At 37.3% G+C, this 24,389-nt stretch overlaps 1 long non-coding RNA gene across 1 annotated transcript in view; it reads right to left on the bottom strand.

The window, feature by feature from the left end:
* Positions 1 to 12,895: 12,895 nt before the first annotated feature.
* LOC128656312 (uncharacterized) overlaps positions 12,896 to 24,389 on the bottom strand; it is a 135,921-nt gene continuing 124,427 nt past the window's right edge. Inside the window, exon 3 of the long non-coding RNA XR_008401990.1 lies at positions 12,896 to 13,026. This is a non-coding gene — a long non-coding RNA (uncharacterized LOC128656312). The remainder of the gene's footprint in view (positions 13,027 to 24,389) is intronic.

Here is a 24,389-nt window from a genome sequence, read left to right on the forward strand (position 1 = left end):
TGCAATGCAGTTTCATATGACACAGACCTAAACACTTTATACAACTTTGAGAAATTTGCAAGATGTTGTTAATCCTTCCTCCAAGTCAGTAATAAAAATATTAAAAAGAACAGTGCCCAGGCCAGTACTGATCTTTGATGGACTACACTAATTACCTTTTCCTAATCTGAGTGTGATCCATTTACTGCAACTTGTTGCTCCCTGTTTTGTATCCAGTTATTTATCCATGAGCTAACTGTTAGCTGCTAACATTTTCAGATGTTCTAGGTACCTTAAAGGGACACTAAATACAGTAGGATTACATAATTAACAAGTGCATAATTAAAAGAAAAGGCAATAACACCTACTCTGAATTTCAAATAAGCAGTAGATTTTTTTTCTGGCAAATTTATTTTTTCTTTCATTTTCTGGCCCACTTTATCATGTGACCGACATCAGCCAATCACAGACTAGTATATGTATACCCTTTGAGTCTGTGCACATGATCTGTAGGAGCTTGTTTCCTAGAGAGTGTTTATATAAAAGGACTGTGCAAAATTTGATAATGGAATTAAATTGGTAAGTGTCTTAAAACTGCATGTTCTTACCTGAATAACAAATGTTTATTTTGATTTAAGCGTCCCTTTAATAACTTATTCACCCTTATCTATATTATTATTTCTTCACAGAATCTAATTATATTAGTGTGACATGATCTATTTATTTCTCATAAAACTCATAATCTTGTTTATATGAATATACTATTGATTATAATCCCTTCCAGTATCTAGCCCACTACCTATGTCAGGGTTACTGGTCTATAGCAGGGGTTTTCAAACCTGTCCTGAGGCCTCTCTAACAGGCTAGATTTTCAGGATATCTGAACTGGAGCACAGGTTAAATAATCAGCTGATTATTTAACATTGTTATTAACCTGCTATCATCCAAGGTAATAGTTTGGTTTCACCAAATTGTGACCTACAGGGTCAAAGTGATGGTAAATTTTGAACAAAATAACAATAAAAATATTATTTCTAAAGCTAATACATGTTTGATCGCTATGTTTTTTTTGTTTTTTTTATTCAGTCGTTTGTTTTAAATTTTATATTTTACTCACATCGCGTTATCAATGTTTTCTCCGCCCCATCATTACTGCTTGATTCATGTACTGACGTAGCGAGCCGCCCCACCTGCTCTCTACGTCATTCTATGGGCAGCGTTTTATTCATTGATATCTTTGTGCATGCGTTTGAGTCTCTCCGATACATAGTATACAATGTATTAAATTTATTGTATACTTCTTTGCGCAGCGCTTCGCAGCATAGTAGGCAGACTAAAATGTGTTATATTTTATGCTTACTTGTCAATATGCGCTGCTGCAATGTTGTTCCAACAATATGGTACTTTGTTTCTAATCGAATCATGGAAATCTAGCACATGCGCTTTACTGCATGTAAATTAGAATACAGCGACGCATAAAACCTTTAGTGTATGCGCTGACCGACAAAGTGGTGTTTGTGTGTCTTAAAAGGCCCAGCTTTTCATTTAAAGCTGTTAAAACTTGACATAAAAAAAAAAATATTGGAGTAAAATAGACGGGTGGAGAAACGGATATTACTTAAAAATGTTAAATTAATGAGTTCATGAATGAAAGTGCATTTGTTTTTCAAATGTTGATCAGATGCAGTGTTGCAGATTTGTATAGTTTACCATCACTTTAACCAACCATGCAATTGTCACCAGTTTGTCACAGTCTAACCTTTTTCCAGGCAAGCCTGTGACTGTGTACAGTAAGTGCAATGGTTAACAAACACTCTCTCCTCTGTACTAGAGCCAGAAAAATGCCCAAACTCCTCTTTAATGCCACCCACACTAAACTATCTCTGTTGCCACCACTTTAAGATTGTCATATGGGAAATTAAAAATACCAAAACACAATCTAGCACAAATCAATCTAAAAAAAAACACAATACCTGTACAGCTATACTAGTCTCTTCCCTTTGCATCTCTTACTTGGGTTGGTGTCATGAAGACCTCATGATTTTAAGAGGTCAGGGGTTAATTTTTTCTTTCTCTGTTTTTTCTTCCCTGCTGTTTATAATTCTGTACCAGAATAATCTAAAATGGGACCACTGATTTTTACTAACTGCTTTTGGTTCAACAAGATACAGGGGAGGCAATTCAGTCTTCTCACTTCAGTTATTTTTATGAGCCAAGTTTGACACAGATACAGAGCACTTCTTCACCACATAGCCCTGAGGGCAATTAAGGGTTAGAGCTGAATCAAACCATAATAAGATTTCTCTAAATATTATGCATTTAAGACATCTCTTACGCTATCATATTTGGTATCAAATTAATTTAATATTTCCTATATGGTCCATTACAGAGTTTCTGGGTTAGCAGTACCTGAATATAACATATAGTATAATATATATTTTTAGCTAGTTTTTGGTATACGTATGGCCCCTTGTGAAAGCCCATCCCAGACTCCTCTGTGTGCCTTCCCACAAGGGACAGAGTTAGCAACTGATATTACTTATAACATATTCTGGAGAACTAACAACTTTGTCATTCTACATGGGACAAAAAACTGTTTTGCTTTTGTGTGCAATTGTAATTGTGTCAAACTGGTTAAGGTGGAAATGGTTTGTTAACCCTTTCTATGACACACTGGTGACTGTTGAAGGGTTTGTAAAACCCTGTACATCAGTGTTATTTTCATTTAATTAAGTTATCCTGTTGTCTTACTTGTTAAAGGGACAGTTTACACAAATTTTCATATAACTGCATGTAATAGACACTACTATAAAGAAGAATATACACAGATACTGATATAAAATCCAATATAAAACCTTTTAAAAACTTACAGAGAAGTTCCCAGTTTAGCAATGTTGATGAAGTTAGGCTGGGACACCCATTGAAAGGGGCTGAGAAAGTACAAAGAGCAGACCCTCCCCTGTATATGAAAAGACCCACTAGACAAACAGGAGCTAGCAGAAATCTGTAGACATCAGTATACATCTAAAGCTTTGGGGCTTGGTTAGGAGTCTTAAAATCAGCACACCATTATTTAGAAATAAGCAAAACTATACATCGTTACAAAAACACTCCCAGATGGGCTATATAAATAATCATTTACAAAATGTATGAAAAGAAAAATTTGGTGTACAATGTCCCTTTATGCCAATAAGTGATTGTTAGATATTACATTTGCACACCACTTTCTACTAGATTGCATTAGAATTTGCAATAGTTAAAGTGAAGGTAAACGTTGGTGAAAGAAAGCCCGTTTTTTAAAAATACTATTAAAAACAGGGGCACTTTCATTCATCAAAGTTTACAAAGCAGCCGTTTTGTTTATAAACTTACCTTTTTTTCTTTTCACAGCTAGAGCAGCTTCCCCCACATAGAGATCCTATATTCACACGTCAGCAATGACTAATCCTGCTTGCTGTAATCACAGCATGGCCTCAGGCAATGACTACCCTGGGGGGAAAGCTGTGATTGGAGGAAGCAGGATTAGTCATTGCTGACGTGTGAATAGAGGATCTCTAGGTGGGGAAAGTTGCTCTGGCGGTGAAAAGAAAAAAAGGTAAAAAAAAATTTAACAAAACGGCTGCTTTGTAAACTTTGATGAATGAAAGTGCCCTTGTTTTTTAAAGTATTTCACCTTCACTTTAAGTGATATAGCCAAATATGACAGAGCAGGCATTAGCCATGCTAGACTTACAATTTTCTATGGTAGGTAGGGTTCAAGGCATCTCCTGATATTAATTTATAATGATTATGTTAGTGAAATTAAAGGGACACTAAACACAGAAAAAAAACTTAGCTTCAATCGAAATATTGATATATTTTAAATAATTATCTAAATAGCATTGTTTGGCAAAATATTACTGTTTATTAGTAATCCGATAACGAAAATTAAAGTATTTCCAAACCCACTGATGGCTATTATTTTCTATCCTCAAATCCTGAACGATAACGCAGGTTATTAAAAATGGTGATTTTTGGACGCTATGCGCATGCGCGATATCCCGGCACGTCATACTCGACGTCACTAACAGCAAGTGTAGTATCAGGGATACAATATGCGCATGCGCGAAACACGGCACACGATATGCGCATGCAAGAGATACGTCACTCACAGCAAGTGTGGTATCAGGGATACAATATGCGCATGCGCAAAACACGGCACACGATATGCGCAAGTTACGTCACAGCAAGTGTTGTATCAGGGATACGATATGCGCATGCGCGAGACAACGGATCACACTGCGCATGCGCCTAGTGACGACATCATCCATATATGCAAGAAATAGGAATACGATTGGAAATTGAGTTCGGTCGTGCACGGCCCATATTAGAGGTTTGGCTATAATGACGTCATCTACGAAAAATATAATTTATTTTTATAGTGTTTCTATAGATCGTTGGACTGTAAAATTAGGTAAGTGATGCAATATATTGATTAGAAATTGATGTTCAGGTTGTGGCCAAAAAATGAAAATTTTGGAATCCTTTAAATAGCATGATGAGGGAGAAGGTGCACAATCTTGTCAATCACTCCAATATTAGTAAAAATGTAGGTCAAGGCATCTTCAGACAACTCACTGATAGCCTAGGTCATAGAGCCTGATAATCAAAAATTAACCGGCATGGAGAGAAAGCACACAACTTTTTTTAAGCATTATAGTGCAACATATTTTCACATCCAGAACTCTTTATAACTAGACAATATTTTCAAGCTCAAATATGCCTTTCTAAAATACTTTGAAGGACCTTACAGTACTGACAAAACTGCTTTGATAATCTTGCCAGAGAGCACAGCTTTAGATTATCGGCCCTTTGTCACAATTAAGATTTGCTAAAAAATTATTTTAATGGTGAATATAGGATAACCTAGATAAATAAAATGTGTCTGGAAAGTACATTATAAACACTAAGGTATTCAATCCATATTCACTAGGATACTGCTTCAAACAAGAGTTGTCCGCCCAAAAGCACGAAGGTCGCATTGCGAACATCTAGTGCTCTTTAACTAGCCCCTTCCCTTCAAACAGTATGTCTTTTCTATAACTGGAAAATTCTGAATTCTTTGTGGATCTATCATACAGTATACATTTTCTAATCTGTGTGTAGATGTAGTAAATTACGTATATAGCAAGGTATATTTGGTTTAGTAAAGATAAATGGGAAGCATATGCATTATATTGTAAGAACATCAGCATTAAAATGTTATGATTGCTGATCATTCTCATGGCTAAGCAAATAAAAAAAAATAGTTATATATAATTATCAGCTGATCATACTGAAATAAATGCTGGCAAAACACCACCTTATCTGAAAATAGCATTTAGAATCTGAAAGTGTTATTTTGCAATACAAAAATACATGCTTACACTGTTGCTATTTCACTTATACACTGTGAAATTATTCAAGAGGCCAAAATCCAACCTGCACAGTGCTAAATATTCATACAAAGAGAAACAACTATAATTTGTACATGTGGCATTCTTCCCAGTGAGTAGAACTCAGTCTTCCCAGATAAATTGCCAAAAACGCAGTGACAACTACACATGATATAATGCAAGTATTGAAAGATAAAGCACACTTGGTTTTCACATAATCAACTGTAATCTATTTGTTAGCAAACATAGATTCAAGCTTGTGATATAACTTTTTAGCACTGAAAAAAGCCTTGCATTTATAATCTTATATTTATTGCTTGTTTGAGCGAACAGTTTGTCTTTTAATGGTAAACGCATCTGTCCATTTTGATATTCTAGTAAGATATCGGCAAGTGAATGTCAACATTCAAAATATCAATTGAAATTTGCCAGAGTGCTTCTACTTATATCTTGATATAAATTCCTGTGATTGCGGCTAAAACGCATCAGTGACACAGTTTGGGTAATAGAGTGATTTTTTCTGAAAGATATTTCACTTGTGATTGACTTTAAAACCAGGGCTAGGAGAAATTGAAACCAACTAGAGAAATTGCATTGTGCCCTGCAGCCAAAGCTGTGGCTGTATATAAGGTGCTTCTGGCCCTTTTAACAGTGTGATACTGTTATAAACATAGGATACTACACTATATTATTTACTATATGGAACACGTACATAAGCTGACAACGTTTCACTTAAAGTGAAGGTCAATTTTCATGTGAAAGTGCCCGGTTTTTAAAAAAATATATTAAAAACAAGGGCACTTTCATTCATGAAAATTGACACTTCAGCCGTTTTTGTTTTTTTTAAATATACTTACCTTTTCTTCTTGAAGCCGCTCCAGTACTTCACCAGCCCTACGCAAGCCTCTTTATACATCAGCAATGACGATTCTGGCATCCTCCAATCACGGCTTCCCACCCGGGGTAATCATTGCCTGAGGCAATGCCGTGATTGGAGGAAGCCGGTTTCGTCATTGCTGGGTAAGTAAACCAGGAAGAAGCAGGCAGGGCATCGTTTCAGAACAACAAAGTAAGTATTTTTACAATATGTGCTATGTCAATTTTCATGAATGAAAGTGCCCCTGTTTTTAATAGGTTTTTTAAAAAAACGGGCACTTTCACATGAAAATTGACCTTCACTTGAATGCTTGATAGACTGCAATATATTCTGCATATACAAAGTTCTGATTCTAATGCATAGTTTTACTTTTTGGAATTAATATTAACTTTATAAGTATTAATTAAATGCTGCTAAAACTGAATGAGATTGTTAAAATCATTTTCACTGAACGTAATTTTGATTACTTCTGTTGTGATATATTGATTTGTTTTATATTGTGAATAAATTTAATTGTTTCCCCTTTTTGATACATTTTTGCTATGCATTTTAAATGACTTGTATATAAAAATAGCAGTTATATAACATTGTTATTATTCATTTGTTTAATAAGCATCAAGAACTTAAAGGGATATAAAACAGGTTGAGATCTGGGCATATCCTAAAAGGGCTAATTAATTAAAAATAGTTTGCATAAAAAAAATGTTTAAAAATTGCTGCAAAGTATTTTAAAATAATTTTCAAAAATAAGCTAAATTAATTACATAGCTAAGCTGCCTGGAGCAGCCAACTCCCCACCCCCTTATCAGTGTGTAGACACAGGCATTCAGTTCACAGCTTCTAGGCATGCTCCAGCAGATAATCCCTATTCACTTTTGCATTCTACCAAAATAACAATAGATATAGATACAGCCATAGAAGGAAATGTGTGGGAGTAGTTAGAGCTTTACTAAACTAAAAAGAAAGCATGTAGTTACACTTGTATGAGACTTTAAAAGTGTTTTTGATAGCTGTCACATCTTGGACTTTAAAGTGACACTGTACCCAAAATTTTTCTTTCGTGATTCAGATTGAGCATGACATTTTAAGCAACTTTCTAATTTACTCCTATTATCAAATTTTCTTCATTCACTTGGTATCTTTATTTGAAATGCAAGAATGTAAGTTTAGATGCCGGCCCATTTTTGGTGAACAACCTGGGTTGTCCTTGCTGATTGGTGGATAAATTCATCCACCAATAAAAAGTGCTGTCCAGAGTACTGAAACCAAAAAAAGCTTAGGTGCCTTCTTTTTCAAATAATGATAGCAAGAGAACGAAGAAAAATTGATAATAGGAGTAAATTAGAACGTTGCTTAAAATTGCATGCTCTTTCTGAATTACAAAAGAAAAAATTTGGGTTCAGTGTCCCTTTAAGAATTCAGTACACAGGATGTAAATTATGATTGCTTTTCATGTAAGGGGTATATTTAAAACATCCTTGACATGCAAAGGCATTATTTGTTTTCTATTTTACGTTTTGAAACAGGGCTTTAAATAAGTCCAAACACATCTGGGTACGGACAAGTGCCTAAATTGAGGTATGGGGTATTTAGCCTCTAATAATTATATTACATATGCCATAGTTTTTCATGTAGCAGGCAGTAGCATACTGGGGAATTGATCTGTTTCCCTAGGACCACTACTTAAAGGGATATTAAACACCAAAAATGTTATTATTTTAAAAAGATAGATAATCCCTTTATTTGCCATTCCCCAGATTTGCATAACCAACACTGTTATAGAAATATACTTTTTACCTCTGTAATTACCTTGTATCTAAGCTTCTGCTGACTGCCTCCTTATCTCAGATATTTTGACAGACTTGCATTACAGGCATTAGTGTTAACTCTTTAATAACTTCACATGCATGAGTACAATGCTATCTATATGAAACACATGAACTAATGCCCTCTAGCTGTCAAATGCATTCAAATAAAAGGCAGTCTTCAAGGGTTTAGAAACTAGCATATGAGCCTTCCTAGGTTTAGCTTTCAACTAAGAATAACAAAACAACAAAGAAAATTTGATGATAAAAGTAAATTAGAAAGTTGTTTGAAATTACATGCCCTATAAAAATCATGAAAATGTAATTTGGACTTTACTATCCCTTTTAAAGGATCTGTAAATACAATTGATTTTCAACTTCTACTTCATATGAGTAATCTATTTTTTTCTGACAGATTTCAAAGTTATGTATATTTCTACTCCCTCTGTACCATGTGATAGCAATCAGCCAATCACAAATGCATATATGTATATTTTGTGAATTCTTGCACATGCTTAGTAGAAGCTGGTGACTCAAAAAGTGTAAATATAAAAAAACTGAGCACATTTTGTTAATGGAAGTAAATTGGAAAGTTTGAGTGCTAAGCTGGATTTCATTTTTTTTTCATTTTTTTACCATTTTAAAAAAAAATTGACTTTTTTTTCCCCAGATCCCCAAGACTTATACCTTTTGAAAGGTTAGGTGATTACATTTCCAGCGGTGGGACTTGGGGGTCTGTAGCTGCTTAGATGCCTGAGATACAGGCTTCTAAGCAGAATGCCCCCTTTCTCTATACTTTCTATTGTAAATTTTAAATAAAGTTGTGCGGTGACGTCATTGCGCGTGACGTGACCGCACGTAACGAGAAGCCCGGGTGATGCCTGTCACTATACAGGTCCGATCGCCGGGGTGGGAGTTGGTAGGAGCCCCCAGATTGCTAAAAAGGTAATTGAGTGCTAGCGACGGCTCTGAGCCGTCGTTAGAACTCAAGGGATTAAAACCATTAAAGTTTAATTTTGACTTGACTGACCCTTTAAATTCAACAGACATAACCAGCTCAGCTTGAGATATTGTAAGCTAAGCAGTATGTTACTACCCCCTTGTGGGGGGGAAGGTCATGTGGCCTGGGATGCTTATAAAGTGTGTGTGAATGTAACATAGGCAGACTTCATTACTGGTACATCAAGGAATACCACATGAAGGACAATTGTCTATTGATTAAATTTATAGTTTAGTCTGACAAAGAGTCACAGTGCAAAAAATACATGAAATAAAATTTTAATCAGCTCTGTCTTTGTGCACTAGAAATTCACTGTTTCTGTGAGCTTTGGAAAGTTATCAAGATAGTATTTGTATACATTTGTTTTTCTTTAGTCGTTACTATAACCGTAATTTAGGGGTCTCACAAAGGCGCTGAATAATACGTTTTGGGTGGTGGCAGCAAATGTCTACTTTTTAGGAAGTTTAGTTAGATTTTGAGGGTTTATTGGGATGGCTTGTAGGCCCTAAAGAAACTGGGACACCGTAGCCAGCTGGAAGCCCTGTGAGGCTAACCCTTTAATGCCTACCCTCTCCCTGTTGTCACAGTTTTGCAAGTATCTCTGTTTTTGACAAGAGGTAAATATTTGAACACTGAGTTTTGGGGTGGTGTAGGTTGGAGTTAAGGTTAATTTGGGTAGGCCCTAAAGGAACTGGGATACAGTAGTTGGAACCCTGTATTGTTAACTCTTTAATGCCTGCACTCTCCCCACTGTCACAACTGTACCAATAGTTCTATGTGTGATGATTGGAAGCAGGGACTGGTTTCAAGAACTCATATTAGAGCTTAAAACCCCTCCCATCTCTCTCTTAGTTTTGTTCTTGGCCTCGTAGGAATTGGTTTAGAATAGAGATGTTTCCAGCTACTTGCTTTTGGATTTAAATTTGGGAGCTCAGACCAATGTGAGGCCCAGAGTCCCCGGGAATTATCATTACAAAGAAAACAAGAGAAGCATCACAGCAGCTGAATGATACAGGGGACATATGAATACCCTGTTATGTGCACATGTATTTCCCTATGGGACTTCAGCCGTTACTATCAGGCATCACAGGGACTCCTTAGCCTTCCCAGCGGTATGGAGTACCACTTTTAGAAGCACCCTATGTGCTTTAAAGGGACATTATACACTCATTTTTTCTTTGCATAAATGTTTTGTAGATGATCTATTTATATAGCCCATAAAGGTTTTTTTTTGTTGTTTTTTTTTTTTTTTTAAATGTATAGTTTTGCTTATTTTTAACCTTTTAACGCCGTTATATTCCGTCATAATTACACTGGGCTTTAAAGCCGTTATGACGGAATAGAACGTCATAACAGACGGCTGTCCTGAAGCCTTCTGTGCTTCTAGGACTTGAACGCGGTCTGGAGGGCGTTCCTAGGGTTGTAGGGACGCCCCCCAGATGCGATCCAATAATTGAAATCTCGCGATCGTATGCACGATCGCGTAGTTTCAATTTGTCTACATCGGAACGGGTGTTCCGATGTAGGCACTTTCACCCTGTCACTAAAGGGTTAAATAACATTGCACTGATTTTCAGACTACTAACCAAGCCCCAAAGTTTTATGTGAATACCATCAGCTACCTTCTCCAGCTTGCTCCTGTTTGTGTAAAGGGTCTTTTCATATGCAAAAGAAGGGGGAGGGGGAAGTGTCTTATTTCCCACTTGCAGTGGGCTTTCCAGCTACCTTTTCAACAGAGCTAAACTGAAAGCTTCTAAGTAAGTTTTTAAACAGTTTTATACTGGATTTTTATATCAGTATCTGTGCATCTTATTCTTTATAGTAGTGTCTATTACATGCATTTACATGAAAATGAGTGTATACTGTCCCTTTAAGTCAGTCCTGAACCAATGAAATAACTTTGCCTTTAGCCCAGAGCATATAGCTATGTTTACAACTGACCTCACCACAGGCAGTAGCAGAGGAACTCTCCCATGTGACACAGCAATGTATTTCCGGAGTCTGCCCCAAACGAGCACTTAAGGACTCCCCTTCTAGTCACTGGCTGACAATTATTATGAAGGTATACTTTCTTTAACCACGTAATTACTATAGTGGTTATCCAGACAATTACTTGCATATAGCTGCATACAGGCAATATTCTTAAAGAAGGCTAGATGGTTGTAAAAGCTTTGTTGGGGTCACCTTTGTTCAGAAACAGCAGACATGCATAGCTTTGCAATTCGTTTTTGGCAATTAGAAGGGCGCTAATTACAACTGCACACCACACTTCTAAAATTCTAGGCAGTAAAGAGGTTTATCAGCTTGTAAGCTAATTTTTATGCTGTAGTGTAGAGAATACCCACCCACCCCCTGATCCCTCCCGAATAACTCTTCCCCCACCCACTGGTCACTGCCATCTCAGGTACTGGCAGAACGTTTGCCTGTGTGCAGTTTAGGGATATATATATATGTGTGTATGTATGTATGTGTGTGTGTGTGTGTATGTATATAGATATAGAGATAGATAGATAGATAGATAGATAGATATCAAAATAACAAGAGTATTGCATTGAGCAATGATACTTTTTTGGACTAACTATACATTTATAAGATGACAAGCTTTTAAAAGAGTGTCTTCCTTTTTCAAGTCTGAAGCAATACTGACCAATTTGATGGAATTTACAGATTATATCTTAAAACACAGGCTAAAAAATAAAAAAAGTGTTACAGAGGTCTGAATGCAGGGGGAGGGTTGTCGTAAAAATCATGATGGGGGTTTAGGAGACAGGCAGATAGTGTCAGTAAAAGATTACAGGCAGGGGAAAAAACTATGGTAATACACACAGCACTGACAAAGTTATATATCAACATAGAATCCATATGAATAAAGATGGGAAATTAGGTATACAGGGGAATATAAAATAGTCAAAAAAGGAGAAAGGAAAGAAAGAAAAAATAAAAGGGCAATAATAATAATGACAAAAGTGTGGACATAGGCTTACCTGCGTACCTATGCATAGAGAGTGTGGAATATACTATGTAATTGACTACAGTAAATGAAAGTACATTACAAAAATTTTTTGATAATGGGTTAAGAAACCAGAGTCCACATTTAGTCCAGAATTTAGCAAGTTGAAGTGCATTATCATTTTCAGTTCAAAGGTACAGGCTCACTTGCTATTGGTGGTGCACTGAGGGGAAGGGATTATGTATATCTTTATATTGTTTCATTGTTCACAATTTCTTTGTCTGATATATGTATATCCAATTTGAAGATTGCAGCACTCTCACAAACTCATCCAGACTCAGCAATATTCCTGACCAGGGTGCATCAAAGATACAATAAGTTAATAAAGAAAATGCACTCTCTGGATTTAAACGTTTCAATACGCTTTACTGTGTGACATTTCAAGGCTTTCACCCCTTCCTCAGACAAAGAAATTGTGAGCAATGAAAGAATATAAAGATATACATAAGCCCCTCCCCTCAGTGCACCACAAATAGCAAGTGAGCCTGGACACCTTGCACTAATTTAGCTAATTAGCCATTAACCATATGCACATTTCATACTATGCCACTAGACTGAAATACAATATACTATTAAGATTGAGATGTGTCATCATTATCACTTATATACCAATGTGAACCGATTCAGTAGTGTGTATCAGATATGTGGATTTGTGCTATACAATATATGTAAGCCCTTAGAACAAACACACAATTCCTAGGTTGAGCAACAGGGAGATGGAATAAGGTTGCATCTGTAAATGGTGTAAAACGTAGTAAATATGGAAATACACCAGCTCATTGACACTGTGTTGCCATGTATACAGCACAATCTTATACCCACTTATGTGTATATAATACAAACCCCTACTAGTGATACCTGGATAATTGTGCGGTGAGGTTATATCAGTAGCCTAGGACGCCATCCGTACCAAATACAGGGAACCTCGGGTATAGCGTTCGCTGGTAAAAAAAAGGGGGCATGGTTAAACCTGCATGTAAACCACATCACAATCAGCTGTGCAACCAGTGATGTAACTCAGCAATTTAGCAAATAGACAAATGACCGCATGTGGTCAGTGTGTAAATGAGCTATCATATGTCTATACTCATAACAGGGACTACCAATGCCATACTAAAAAACACAGGCACAGAGATAATGTGTAAAATACCAACCAATATATGTGAGCTAACTTCTGCATATAAAATGGACAATTGCCTTATCATTCAATCCCATATCCTAAACTTATGTCCAAACATCATAAATGCACCATTTAGCACTACTAAGAGGGCCTGGGGACCTCGTTGGGATAAGACAGTACTGCGGTCATTTGTCTATTTGCTAAATTGCAAATACTGATATAACCTCACAAGAAAAATTATCCAGGCATCCCTAGTAGGGGTTCATATTATATACACAGAATTGGGTATAAGATTGTGCTGTATACATGGTAACACAGTGTCAATGAGCGGGTATATTTCCATAGTTACGCTTAAGACAGAGTTATTCCTTCTCCCTGTTGCTCAACCTAGGAATTGTGAGTTTGTTCTAAGGGCTTACATATATTGTATAGCACGAATCCACATATCTGATACACACTACTGAATCGGTTCACATTGGTATTTAAGTGATAATGATGACACATCTCAAAGTTAATAGTATATTGTATTTCAGTCTAGTGGCATAGTATGAAATGTGCATATGGTTAATGGCTAATTAGCTAAATTAGTGCAAGGTGTACAGGCTCACTTGCTATTGGTGGTGCATTGAGGGGAGGGGCTTATGTATATCTTTATATTGTTTCATTGTTCACAATTTCTTTGTCTGATGAAGGGGTGAAAGCCTTGAAATTTCACATAGTAAAGCGTATTGAAACTTTTAAATCCAGAGAGTGCATTTTCTTTATTCACTTATATATAAATTTCTTTAGTTTAAAGGTCCTTACCCTCCGACTTCCATGATCCCCCCCCCCAATAGCTCTCCTACCTCCCAATGCCCATTACCATATTTGTTACTGGCAACAAATTACACTCTTTTTTTTTATTATTATTCTGTAGTGTAGGGGCCTACCTCCCCCCCTCTCCAAGATCACCTTTTTCTGTAGTGTAGTGTCAACTCTTTAGACGCCCCTCCCTCTCCCCTGCAATTTTTTCCGTAGTATAGGGAATCCTGTCCTTCCCTCGCCTCCCTCCCACCAGCACCAACGAAGGATCATTACAGATAGCGAAACAGACAGTGTCACTCTCTCTAATGATCAGCGTTCTGGTTTCATATGGTAAGGGAGCATGATCAGTGCTTCATTACCATATGAAGGAAGATGCCTTCTGCCCCCAGCTGCAGTTTCCGCTGTCTAAGCGGACAGTGTGGACCGCAGCATGCGCCTCTGTTTTTGATGTAGGTACTACGTCAACACAGTACACTGAACAGAGTAATGTGTAATGTTGTACCTGCGCCTAAATGGTGCAAGGGGTTAATATTGACTCAATTAGCTGTCATATTTCACTGTTAATCTAGCCATAATTTGTTGTATCCTAAGGACTATGAAAACTGATGAGAACATGACATTCAAAATATATCTGATGCATCTGTTTCTAAGTTTTTCGTGTATTTAACAACAAAATTAAACTTACAGGATTCAGATATAAATGGCAAATAACATACCAATAAACACATTTGCTTTGTTCTATTAGTATCATTTGTTGAAAAGTAAAACTAGGTAAGCCCAAGAGCAGCAATGCACTTCTGGGAATTAGCTAAACAAATCTCTGGTGATCAAATGACGAGGTATATGTGCAGCCACCAATCATCATATAACTCCCAGTATATTCTTCATAAAAGAATAACAAGATAAGTAAATGGAATAATATAAGTAAACTGGTTTAAAGTTGAATGCTCTGTCTGAATCATTAATTTTGACTTTACTGTCACATTAACTTAATTGTCCTGTTATATACAGTTGTATGCAAATGTTTAGGCACCCCTGACAATTTCCATGATTTTCATTTATAAATAATTGGATGTTTGGATCATCAATTTCATTTTGAACTATCAAATAACTGAAGGACACAGTACTATTTCAGTAGTGAAATGAGGTTTATTGTATTAACAGAAAATGTGCAATATGCATCCAAACGAAATTAGACAGGTGCATAAATTTGGGCACCCTTGTCATTTTGTTGATTTGAATACCTGTAACTACCTAGTACTGATTAATTGGAACACACAATTGGTTTGGTGAGCCCATTAAGCCTTGAACTTCATAGACAGCTGCATCCAATCATGAGAAAAGGTATTTAAGGTGGCCAATTGCAAGTTGTTGTTCTCTTTGACTCTCCTCGGAAGAGTGGCAACATGGGGGCCTCAAAACAACTCTCAAATTACCTGAAAACAAAGATTGTTCAACATTATGGTTTAGGGGAAGGCTACAAAGAGCTACCGCAGAGATTTAAGCTGTCAGTATCCACTGTGAGGAACATAGTGAGGAAATGGAAGACCACAGGCACAGTTCTTGTTAAGGCCAGAAGTGGCAGGCCAAGTAAAATATCGGAGAGGCAAAGGATGGTGAGAACAGTCAAAAACAGACCACCTACAACATCATCTTGCTGCACTGTGCATCATTCAACAATTCAGCGCACTTAGCACAAGGAGAAGCTGTATGGGAGAGTGATGCGGAAGAAGCCTTTTCTGCACACAGGCCACAAACAGAGTCGCTTGAGGTATGCAAACGCACATTTGGACATGCCAGCTTTATTTTGGAAGAAGGTGCTGTGGACTGATGAAACAAAGATTGAGTTATTTGGTCATGGCGGCAAAAGAATACAGCGTTCCAAGACAAACGCTTGCTACCCACAGTAAAATTTGGTGGATGTTCCATCATGCTGTGTGGCCAGTGCCGGTACTGGGAATCTTGTTAAAGTTGAGGGTCGCATGGATTCCACTCAATATCAGCAGATGCTTGAGAATAATTTTGAGGAATCAGTCACAAAGTTGAAGTTACGCCGGGGCTGGATATTTCAACGAGACAATGACCCAAAACACTGCTTTAAATCTACTCTAGCATTTATGCAGAGGAACAAAGTACAATGTTCTGGAATGGCCATCCTAGTCCCCAGACATGAATATCATTGGAAATCTGAGGCTTTTATTTCTGCTAAAGGAGGCTCTACTAAATATTGATGCAATATTTCTATTGGGGTGGCCAAATTTATGCACCTGTCTAATTTCGTTTGGATGCATATTGCACATTTTCTGTTAATCCAATAAACCTAATTTCACTACTAAAATATTACTGTGTCCTTCAGTTATTTGATAGATCAAAATGAAATTGCTGATCCAAATTCCCAATTATTTATAAATGAAAATCATGGAAATTGTCAGGGGTGCCTAAACTTTTGCATACGATTGTAGTTTACTAATTAATAGACAAGACATAGAATAAGAAAAATAAAATTACCACAGCTGACGTATAATGTTTTAGCCTAAGATTGTTGATGGATTCGAATGATGGTCATAATTACCCGACCACAAAGTTTTAAATAAAATACATGTATATTAAATACTGTGATAGTACAACATACAGATGTGGTGTTTATATATGTGCTTATTTACCTAGCAATTATTGCTAGGGAGTTTTCAACAATAATACACTTCAAAGACACTGATCTTGCCACCATCATAAAGGCATATAAGTACAATAGACCTTTTGTTATTTTAGTAATTAATCATGTTATTAAAAAAAGACTGTTGCACTGTGTTAAACAGTCTGTTTCATCATTGTAATAAACAACACTAAGCAGCATCTTATACTTAAAGGGACAGTATACACCAATTTATCTATAACTGCATGTAATAGACACTACTATAAAGAATAATATGCACAGATACTGATATAAAATTCCAGTATAAAACCTTTTAAAAACGTACTTAGAAGCTCCCAGTTTAGCGCCGTTGATGAGGTAGTCTGGGACACCCACTGAAAGGGGCTGGGTAAACAAAAAGAGCAGACACTTCCCTGCATATGAAAACACTGATAACATGAACTGAAGTCTGTAAATGCTTGTATACATCTTACACTGTGGGGCTTGGTTAGGATTCTGAAGATCAGCAATATGTTCTTAAAAAATAAGCAAAACTATAAATTTTAACAAAAACACTCTCAGATGGGCTATATAAATGGATAATCTACAAAACATTTATGCAAAGAAAAATCTAGTGTACAGTGTCCCTTTAATATAAATAATTGCAATATGTTTTATTTATGTTTTATTCATCATTTTGAAAGGATTTTACCTTTAATTTCTTTATTTTTTTACTGTACATTTGTACAAGGAGGGGGCATCTACAGGAAGGTTTATCTTACCTTGATGTCATAAAACTTCTAGGCTTTTTACTATTAAAGGGACATGAAACCCCAAATATTTCTTTCAGAATTCAGATAGAGAATACAATTTTGAAAAAAGTTCCCAATTTACATATAGAGATATCTAGATAGGGTAGTGTGCACGTCTGGAGCACTGCATGACAGGAAATAGCAGCAGTTTTGCAAGAATGTTATACATTAGCAAGAGCACTAGATGGCAGCACTATCAGGGCTTGACAAACCCAGGAGCCTGGGATCCATTGGCTCCTAGAATTTTACCCCTGGCTCCTAACTTTTTGGATTTTTCTCCATATATCTATATACAAATACCACTGTCTGGCTCCTATAAGGGTACCTGGCTCCTGAATATTCTTACTGGCTCCTAAATTTTAAACAGATTTGTCGAACCCTGGCTGCTATATAGTTCTGCAGGTTTGTGCATGCACCTAATCTAACCTTCCTGCTTTTCATCAAAGGATACTAAGAACATTTAAAAAAAATTATGATAGAAGCAAGTTGTTTAAAACTGCACACTCTATCTGAAAGAAAACAATTGGGTTTTATATCCCTTTTGCTGTAAAATACATCTTAAAAATGTGTTAGTTTTACTTTCTCCCTGGGAGCTTTTGTTTACTTCAGCCTCCCCCCTAAGAGTCTTGACTGTCACATGTATATAAGGTGGATTATCAGTTTTGCATCCACAATCATGAAATTAGAATATTCTTTGCCTTAGTAAGTAAGTTGAATCAGTGCTAAACCAACCAGGAAAGAGATATGGGCAGGCTTCCCCAGTCTCTCTCAACTGCACATGTGCAAACATACGGCTAGATTAAGAGTTTTACGTTATGGTGAAAAAGCAGCGTTATCAGGTTATAACGCTGCTTTTTCACTACCGCTGCTATTACGAATCTTGCAGGTTTAGGGGCACCGCACACTTTTTTGCCGATATTACAAGCTTTTCCTGGGAGGCCAAAAAGTGAGCGGTACACCTATACCGCCAAGATCCGTAACACATTCTAAAGTCAGTAGTTATGAGTTTTACGCTACAAAGCTGTAACATAAAACTCAATCCTATTGGCTGATTGGATCAGCCAATAGGATTTTTTCAACCTTAATTCCGATTGGCTGATAGATTCCAATTGGCTGATAGAATTCTAAGGGACGAAATCTTGGATGTCGTCACTTAAAGGAACCTTCATTCGTCGGGAGTCGTCGTAAGAAGAGGATGCTCCGCACCGGATGTCTTGAAGATGGACCCGCTCCGCGCCGGATGGATGAAGATAGAAGATGCCATCTGGATGAAAATTTCTACCCGTCTGGAGGACCACTTCTCCCGGCTTCGTTGACGATGTATGTCCGGTCTTCAACACTTTAAGTGGATCTTCGGGGGTTAGTGTTAGGTTTTTTTAAGGGTTTATTGGGTGGGTTTTGGTTTTATATTAGGGTTTGGGCAACAATAGAGCTAAATGCCCTTTTAAGGGCAATGCCCATCCAAATGCCGTTTTCAGGGCAATGGGAAGCTTAGGTTTTTTTAGTTAGGGTTTAATTTGGGGGTTGGTTGTGTGGGTGGTGAATTTTACTGTTGGGGGTTGTTTGTATTTTTTTTTTTTTTTACAGGTAAAAGAACGGATTTCTTTGGGGCAATGCCCCGCAAAAGGCCCTTTTAAGGGCTATTTGTAGTTTAGGCTAGGGGTTTTTTTTTATGTTGGGGGGCTTTTTTTATTTTGATAGGGCTATTAGATTAGGTGTAATTAGTTTAAATATCTTGTAATTTGTTTTTTATTTTGTGTAATTTAGGTATTTGTATTTAATTTATGTAATTTATTTAATTGTAGTGTAAGGTTAGGTTTTATTTTACAGGTAAATTTGTACTTATTTTTGCAAGGTATTTATTAATAATTGTAGGTAGGTGGCGGCGATGTTAGGGTCGGCAGATTAGGGGTTAGTAATTGTAGGTAGGTGGTGGCGATGTTAGGAGCGGCAGATTAGGGGTTAATAATATTTAACTAATGTTTGCGATGCGGGAGTGTGGCGGTTTAGCGGTTAATGTGTTTATTATAGTGGCGGCAATATCCGGAGCGGCAGATTAGGAGTTAATAAGAATACTGTAGGTGTCGGTGATGTCGGGGGCAGCAGATTAGGGGTGTTTACACCTAACACCCTAACTTGAACCCCGAGTCTAAACATAAATTTTGTTTCCCCATAGGAATCAGTGGGGCTGCGTTACTGAGCTTTATGCTGCTTTTTTGCAGGTGTTAGACTTTTTTTCAGATGGCACTCCCCATTGATGTCTATGGGGAAATTGTGCATGAGCACATAATACCAGCTTACTGTTGACTTAAGCAGCGCTGGTATTGGAGCACAAGTTTGCTCTACGCTCCCTTCTTGTCTTTTAACGCCAGGTTTATAAAAACCTGTAATACCAGCGCTGTAGGTAAGTGAGCGGTGACAATAACAAGCAAGTTAGCACCGCACCCCTCATAACGCAAAACTCGTAATCTAGCCGATAGTTAATGCTATATCTAAATATTAGTTTGTGATTGGTTAGCAGGGATTATTTTGTTCTAGGGGACAGGGAAATCAGTGAAAGGAATAAACATAAAACATTATACTAATTTCACAAAATAAAGCAGCAGTTTTCATTGCAAATTTATTCTGAGATATAAACGTTCAAAATCATGTAGTTTACAATATGTGTTTGGTGGTTCTTCAAGTGAATAGACTAGGTAACAGGAAGTCAGATTTGATCATGCCTAGATCAGTTAGAATAAAACCAAGATGTCAGCTCCCATATCACACTGAGGACAGGGCTACACTGAGAATTTCTAAGTGCTCATTATGCAAGAAAACAAGTAAGTTGCTGTTTTTTTACACAATCTTTCTTTTTAGGTTATTGATTTACCATATTTTTTTTTATAAAAGGAGCCCTATTAAATCTCTCTTTAAACACTTGTAAGTTAACAGAACAGCGCAGCCCCTCCTTTTAAGGGCTGGTAATAGAGCTGTTAACTTTTGTAATTTAGAATAGGGTAGGGAATTTTTTTTATTTTGGGGGGCTTTATTATTTTATTAGGGGGCTTAGAATAGGTGTAATTAGCTTAAAAGTAGGTAGATGGACATTGCGCATGCGTTAGGTGTTAGCAGTTTGCGGTCGCCAGGTAGATAGACATTGCGCATGCGTTAGGTGTTAGGTTTTATTTAGCAGCTAGTTTAGGGAGTTACGGGGCTCCAATAGACAGCGTAAGGCTTACTACGCCTGTAATTTGTGGCGAGGTGAAAATGGAGTAGAATTTCTCAATTTTCGCCATGTAAGTCCTTACGCTGTATATTGGATACCAAACTCCGCTGGTTTGGTATACCTGTCTATGGGCCAAAAAAACTACGGCCGAAGGCAGAAATATACGAGCGTAACTTCTAGGTTACGCCGTATATGTGATACCAAACTAGCGCAAAATTTTGCGTCGCCGGCTTTTGCAGGCGACGCTGCATATCGGATCGAGGCCCTGATCTATAGGTTTACTGATAGTGATGCTCTTATTGCTACAGGAATATTTTATGCTGATTTAAATAATTTTATATTTTTATAAATATTGATTAAATGGCAGATCTTGCATCCCGTTATATACTGCTTCAATAGAAAAATGAAACAATGTTAAAAAAAATGTTTGTTGTGCTGCGCTGTTCTGTTAACTTACAAGTGTTTAAAGAGAGATTTAACAGGGCTCCTTTTATAAAAACAAATATGGTAAATCAATAACCTAAAAAGAAAGAAAACAGCAACTTACTTGTTTTCTTGTATAATGAGCACTTAGAAATTCTCAGTGTAGCCCTGTCCTCAGTGTGATATGGGAGCTGACATCTTTAAAACTTAGGTTTTATTCTAACTGATCTAGGCATGATCAAATCTGACTTCCTGTTACCTAGTCTATTCACTTAAAGAACCACCAAACACATATTGTAAACTACATGATTTTGAACGTTTATATCTCAGAATAACTTTGCAATGAAAACTGCTGCTTTATTTTGTGAAATTAGTACAATGTTTTATATTTATTCCTTTCACTGATTTCCCTGTCCCCTAGAACAAAATAATCCCTGCTAACCAATCACAAACTAATATTTAGATATAGCATTAACTATCGGCTAGATTACGAGTTTTGCGTTATGAGGGGTGCGGTGCTAACTTGCTTGTTATTGTCACCGCTCACTTACCTACAGCGCTGGTATTACAGGTTTTTATAAACCTGGCGTTAAAAGACAAGAAGGGAGCGTAGAGCAAACTTGTGCTCCAATACCAGCGCTGCTTAAGTCAACAGTAAGCTGGTATTATGTGCTCATGCACGATTTCCCCATAGACATCAATGGGGAGTGCCATCTGAAAAAAAGTCCAACACCTGCAAAAAAGCAGCATAAAGCTCAGTAACGCAGCCCCACTGATTCCTATGGGGAAACAAAATTTATGTTTAGACTCTGGGTTCAAGTTAGGGTGTTAGTTGTAAACACCCCTAATCTGCTGCCCCCGACATCACCGACACCTACAGTATACTTATTAACCCCTAATCTGCCGCACCGGATATTGCCGCCACTATAATAAATACATTAACCCCCTAAACCGCTGCAATCCCGCATCACAAACATTAGTTAAATATTATTAACCCCTAATCTGCCGCTCCTAACATCGCCGCCACCTACCTACAATTATTAATAACTACCTTGCAAAAATAAGTACAAATTTACCTGTAAAATAAAACCTAACCTTACACTACAATTAAATAAATTACCTAAATTAAGTACAAATACCTAAATTACACAAAATAAAAAACAAATTACAAGATATTTAAACTAATTACACCTAATCTAATAGCCCTATCAAAATAAAAAAAGCCCCCCAACATAAAAAAAAAAACCCTAGCCTAAACTACAAATAGCCCTTAAAAGGGCCTTTTGCGGGGCATTGCCCCAAAGAAATCAGCTCTTTTACCTGTAAAAAAAAAAAAATACAAACAACCCCCAACAGTAAAATTCACCACCCACACAACCAACCCCCAAATAAAACCCTAACTAAAAAAACCTAAGCTCCCCATTGCCCTGAAAACGGCATTTGGATGGGCATTGCCCTTAAAAGGGCATTTAGCTCTATTGCTGCCCAAACCCTAATATAAAACCAAAACCCACCCAATAAACCCTTAAAAAAACCTAACACTAACCCCCGAAGATCCACTTAAAGTGTTGAAGACCGGACATACATCGTCAACGAAGCCGGGAGAAGTCCTCAACAAAGCGGCAAGAAGTCCTCAACGAAGCCGGGAGAAGTCTTCATCCAAGCCGGGAGAAGTGGTCCTCCAGACCAAGATGCAATTTTCATCCAGATGGCATCTTCTATCTTCATCCATCCGGCGCGGAGCGGGTCCATCTTCAAGAGCATCCTCCAAGATGGCGTCCCTTAGAATTCTATCAGCCAATCGGAATCTATCAGCCAATCGGAATTAAGGTTGAAAAACATCCTATTGGCTGATCCAATCAGCCAATAGGATTGAGTTTTATGTTACAGCTTTGTAGCGTAAAACTCATAACTACTGACTGTAGAATGTGTTACGGATCTTGGCGGTATAGGGTGTACCGCTCACTTTTTGGCCTCCCAGGAAAAGCTTGTAATATCGGCAAAAAAAGTGTGCGGTGCCCCTAAACCTGCAAGATTCGTAATAGCAGCGGTAGTGAGAAAGGAGCGTTATAACCTGATAACGCTGCTTTTTCACCATAACGTAAAACTCTTAATCTAGCCGTATGTTTGCACATGTGCAGTTGAGAGAGACTGGGGAAGCCTGCCCATATCTCTTTCCTGGTTGGTTTAGCACTGATTCAACTTACTTACTAAGGCAAAGAATATTCTAATTTCATGATTGTGGATGCAAAACTGATAATCCACCTTATATACATGTGACAGCCAAGACTCTTAGGGGGGAGGCTGAAGTAAACAAAAGCTCCCAGGGAGAAAGTAAAACTAACACATTTTTTAGATGTATTTTACAGCAAAAGGGATATAAAACCCAATTGTTTTCTTTCAGATAGAAGCAAGTTGTTTAAAACTGCACACTCTATCATAATTTTTTTTTAAATGTTCTTAGTATCCTTTGATGAAAAGCAGGAAGGTTACATTAGGTGCATGCACAAACCTGCAGAACTATATAGCAGCCAGGGTTTGACAAATCTGTTTAAAATTTAGGAGCCAGTAAGAATATTCAGGAGCCAGGTACCCTTATAGGAGCCAGACAGTGGTATTTGTATATAGATATATGGAGAAAAATCCAAAAAGTTAGGAGCCAGGGGTAAAATTCTAGGAGCCAATGGATCCCAGGCTCCTGGGTTTGTCAAGCCCTGATAGCAGCAGTTTTGCAAGAATGTTATACATTAGCAAGAGCACTAGATGGCAGCACTATTTCATGTCATGCAGTGCTCCAGACATGCACACTACCCTATCTAGATATCTCTATATGTAAATTGGGAACTTTTTTCAAAATTGTATTCTCTATCTGAATTCTGAAAGAAATATTTGGGGTTTCATGTCCCTTTAATAGTAAAAAGCCTAGAAGTTTTATGACATCAAGGTAAGATAAACCTTCCTGCAGATGCCCCCCCTCCTTGTACAAATGTACAGTAAAAAAATAAAGACAAAGCCCCGCAAAAAGCCCTTTTAAGGGCTGGTAAAAGAGAGGATTACTTTAGGGCAATGGCCCGCAAAAAGCCCTTTTAATGGCTGGCAATAGAGCTGTTTACTTTGGGGTAATGCCACGCAAAAAGCCCTTTTCAGGGCTATTTGTAGGGTTAGACTTAGGTTTAGTGGTAGGGATAGTTTAGTATTTTAGGGGTTAATTAATTTAATATAGGTGGCGGCGGTGTAGGGGTATTAAATTAGGGGTTAATAATTTAATATAGCTGGCGGCGGGGTAGGGGGATTAGATTAGGGGT

This window comes from Bombina bombina, chromosome 4 (genome assembly GCF_027579735.1).
Source record: "Bombina bombina isolate aBomBom1 chromosome 4, aBomBom1.pri, whole genome shotgun sequence".
NCBI classification, from domain to species: Eukaryota; Metazoa; Chordata; class Amphibia; order Anura; family Bombinatoridae; genus Bombina; species Bombina bombina.